The sequence below is a fragment of the Puma concolor genome, chromosome C1 (genome assembly GCF_028749965.1).
Source record: "Puma concolor isolate L17-30 chromosome C1, mPumCon1.1.hap2, whole genome shotgun sequence".
In the NCBI taxonomy this organism is placed as follows: domain Eukaryota; kingdom Metazoa; phylum Chordata; class Mammalia; order Carnivora; family Felidae; genus Puma; species Puma concolor.
The window spans coordinates 11,853,251-11,857,331 of NC_141674.1; the positions used below are offsets into that span (position 1 = coordinate 11,853,251).

General features: G+C 54.3%; 1 long non-coding RNA gene across 1 annotated transcript; it reads right to left on the minus strand.

The window, feature by feature from the left end:
* Positions 1–395: 395 nt before the first annotated feature.
* LOC147577803 (uncharacterized) lies at positions 396–3,417 on the minus strand. Its single transcript, XR_015254136.1, has 3 exons — positions 3,399–3,417; positions 2,773–2,912; positions 396–530 (listed from the first exon to the last, which is right to left on the minus strand). It is a non-coding gene; the product is annotated as an uncharacterized LOC147577803 (long non-coding RNA).
* Positions 3,418–4,081: the final 664 nt, after the last annotated feature.

The following is a 4,081-nucleotide window of genomic DNA, read 5'->3' on the forward strand; positions in this document are numbered from 1 at the left end:
TCCAATGTCCTGTGCCCGCTTAGCCACCGGCGGTGGATACTCACAGCGAACTTGTGGGTGTCCAAGTCGGATCTCCACCCAGTTGTTGAGCACAGCAAAGAGGGGTGCCAGCAGGAAACCTGCCACAAAGATGGCAATGAACACAAACGGCAGTGCTGAGAAGTGGGGTGTCAGACCTGGGCCACCTTGAGGGCTGAGTGAATGATGAATGCAGGTGTCGAAGTTTCATATTGACCCAATGATGTGTTAGCACATTGCAGTTGAGAAAATTGAAGCCCAGGGAAATCGAGGACCAATTTCAAGGTCAACGGCAAGACCTTGGTAGAAACAAATCTGGAGGTTCAAGGATGATGCCACTCTGTCGGCCCACTTTGTTGGGAGGCAACAGCCCTTTGAAGAATGCCATGTAGAAGGAAAAGTAGAAAATCGACAAACTCAAAGAAGAAGACTCTGAAAGTGAAGGTCTTCGTGGAAGGTCTGGGTTCTGTGCATCTCTGGGCAAAAGGTAGAGATGGTCAGAGTTCTATTGGCTGTAAGGGGGAAGGCACAGCTTAGCAGGGTCAGTCCATATGCTTCTGTCCCCAACCCACTTGCACTTAATGCCAGCCACGCGCCCCTGGCCATCTTCATTTGAGGATGGCTGAGTAGGCTGGGGACACCAAGATGGGAGCTGAAGGCTTTGAGGTGTATGGAGCCTTGCCTCAGGGCTCCCAGGACTCAAATGATTCCTGGGCACCCCTGTGAGCCCCTGCCCTCACTCACCCCACCCGGTGAGCTGCTCAGCCCGCAAGTAACAGACCTGACCCAAGAGGAGGATCAGTACCAGGTTGAGCACAGTTCTGCTGATTGTGGCAGACCTATGGCCATCACCTGAAGCCCAGCCTGGTGGGTAGGGGTAGGAGGAATCTGAAGACGCCCATATTGTGCCTCGAGTCTAGAACAGTGCCCCCACCCTCTGCTACCCCCAAAGGGGCACACACTCGGGTCATGGACATGGGGTTGCCTGTGTGAAAAGGCATCAGCCATTGCTGATGATGGCACAGTAAAATGATGACTGACACCAGGAAACTCATTACCACACAGAGCGGGGGGCCAGCAAGGAGGGTTGTCAGAATTGGAGGGCAGGCCCCCAGGATCCCAGCCCACTCTGGAGGGTATGGTCCTTCCAAAGCAAGGGCCCAAAGCTCCCTCACCATGACAAGGATGACTGAAGAGCTGGGGACTAGGTGGGGAAGGCGGGTGCAGTCCTTGAAGGACTCCTTCAAGCCTATCACTGGGTCCTGGGCCCAAAGCAAACTCTTTGGGCCCAAAGCAAACACACACATTCCTGTCCAAAGAGGCGATAGCTGTGCTTCCTGCAGCCCGACAGGCTGGGTGTCACAACCCTGGGGTGGGGGGAGCCCCCATCTTTTTCCGCCTGTGCAGGGAGCTCCAGAAGTACAGGAATGAGGTTCCATTTATTTTTGTTTCTTCAGGGCCTTCCTCAACCCTCAAGGGCCTGGCTAAGAGCCTGTGGATGGATGGATGGATGGATGGATGGATGGATGGATGGATGGATGGATGGGAAGGTAAAAACAAATGTAAACAATAAATGGATGTACTTGTGGGAGAGGGCTGGATAGACTGACAGATGGGTGGGCAGTAGGAAGACAAATGGGTGGGTAAAGTGGACAGGCCAACAATTGGCACGTGTCTGTAAGTGGGTGCACAAGTGGGTGAGTGGAAGGGCAGGTGGGTGCATAGATGGTTGGATGGCTAAGTGGGTGAGCAGATGAAAGCCGGGTGGGATGGATGCTGGATATAATGTGTAATAGATCATGGATTAGTGTGTTCGGTAACTTATAACTGACTGCATACTATTCTACAGTAGATACTGGATACAATGTGATAACAACCTGGACAAAGCCCGAGCCCTAATGGACTTTACAGTCTAGTTGGGGAGACAGACATCAAACAAATAAGCACAAATACGTAATTGCGAAGAAGTCCTATGCAGGAATGATGCTAAGTAAGAAGAAGGTGGAAAGACAGTGTCCCACAGTGGTGATGGTGGTGGTGGTGGTGGCAGGGAGGAACCATGTGTGCAAAGGCAGGGCCATTCTTTAGGTCACATGAGTTGTATACCGCACTATTCTAGGGGGCACCATTCACACTGACTGTTACCTCAATGTTTCCTTCCTGCTTTTTCACTCCCCCCACATCTGTTTAACCTAATTCATCCCATATGAGAATGCATCCTACTGGAAGGCTTTGGGAAGGACAATGCACAACATGATTTGTGTTTTCAAAAGATCACCCTGGCAGCTGAAAAGAAATTAAGTAGGGCAAGTCCAGGAGCAGGGAGACCTTTGGAGGGCTACCACAGTGGTTCAGGTGAAACAATGGTGGATGGTGGCTTGGACTGGGGACAGGGGGCAGGGGAGGGAGTGGCAGTGGAGGTGGAGAGAAGCAGATTCAGGATCAATGATTAGGTGTTTGGATGGGCTGGTGGGTGGCTGGCTGGCTGGGTGAGTGGAATGCTTCCCCCCTTCCTCCCTGTGCCAAAGTTTCTCTTTGAGACCCTAAATGCACCCAGTCTTTAACCTCACCAAACCTTATATCATCTTGATATCAGGGGCAGGTGGAAAAGTAACCTGGGAGGTGTAGGAAGGAGCCAGATTTGGATCCTGGAATTTTGGACTCCAAAGTCTAGTCTCTTCCCATCATGCCTTGTGGTTTGTGAGAACTCTGGGAAATGGAGTTCTGGGCCTGGCGGGCTGAGCTGGGCCTCACCTCCTCTTCCTGGAAGTCACTGCGGTCCCAGTGGGGGACAAGGGTGATGCTCTTGCACTTCCGGTGCTCCAGGAAGGCCGTGGCCCACAAGGACATAAAGATGCTGAAGAACACAGTCCCCAGACAGAGAAGTAGCCCAACTGCAAGAAAGGGCGAGGGGACATACTGCAGGGCCAGCACTGCCTCCCCACAGCCAGACCCAGGTGTCCCAAACACCTACCCATTCCCTTGCTCTTGTCCCTGTCTCACCTTGCCATGGGGCAGATCTTGGAATTATTCCATACGGCACAGGTATGGCAGAGTGGGCACATGAGGAAGGTACGCTCATGGCACAGGTCTGTTCCCTATGGGCAAAAAGTGCCCATCCTGGGAGAGTCTATCCTCAACCAACCATCTGATCTGGCCCACCCAGCCCGTCCTCCTGCCCCTAGCTCCAGCCACTCATGCTGGCGTGTTGGTGCCCATGACAGTAAGGCCAGAAATAAAGACCGGGGTGCCCACAAGGGCAGCAGGCAGGCAGCAGCGAGGCTGTGCAGAAGCCTGACAAGACGACGAAGTTTGCAAGCCGCCATCTTTGTACTTGACCCCAGCTCCCAGCCCCTCCAGTGCCAGGTAAAGTAGATGACCTTCTCCCCAGAGTACTCTCATACAAGGTGCCGGGGCTGGTACTTGTGCCAGCATCTCCAGCAAGCCCAGCAGGAGCACAGCAATTGGTGAGGGGTGGAGTCTGCATCAGGCACCTGGTACCTGGGCGGGTCAAAGGGCCCCAGGCAGATGAAAGACGGGAGGGCTGCAGGGTTCCCTCCTGATGCCCCAGCAGTGGGAGAGAGCTGAGCTTGGGTCATCTCCAGTTCATGCAGTGGGAAGGCTGCAGGGTCAACTCCCCTGGCCAGCAGACGGGAAGTGGCCATCTCTGTGCGTTTCTACTTCGCATAGACTGCCACCTGCCAGAAAGAATCCTGGCGTCAGCTCCCTCCCCTTAAGGTCCCTGCCCCATCCCCACCCCCCACCCCCCACCCCCAGGCAGTTGTCTCACCACCTCTGCCTCTTTGTGTTGGAGAAGTAGGAGTCGTGGGAATCCCTGCCTAGGAATCTGTGAGCAGAGCTGGGGTCAGAAGCCCTCTGCCCAGTGCGAGACCTAACACAATGGGAGTGCAGAATCTAGCCTCTAGGCTGGGGACACAGGGTTGAGATGCGCCAGTTGCTAAAGCCAGAGAGCCCATCTCCCCACAAAGCTCAGCCTGGGCTGGTGTGTTCCAGCCAGATGAGCACCTGAGGGGGACCGAACGGGTGGGAATCAGGCACTGGG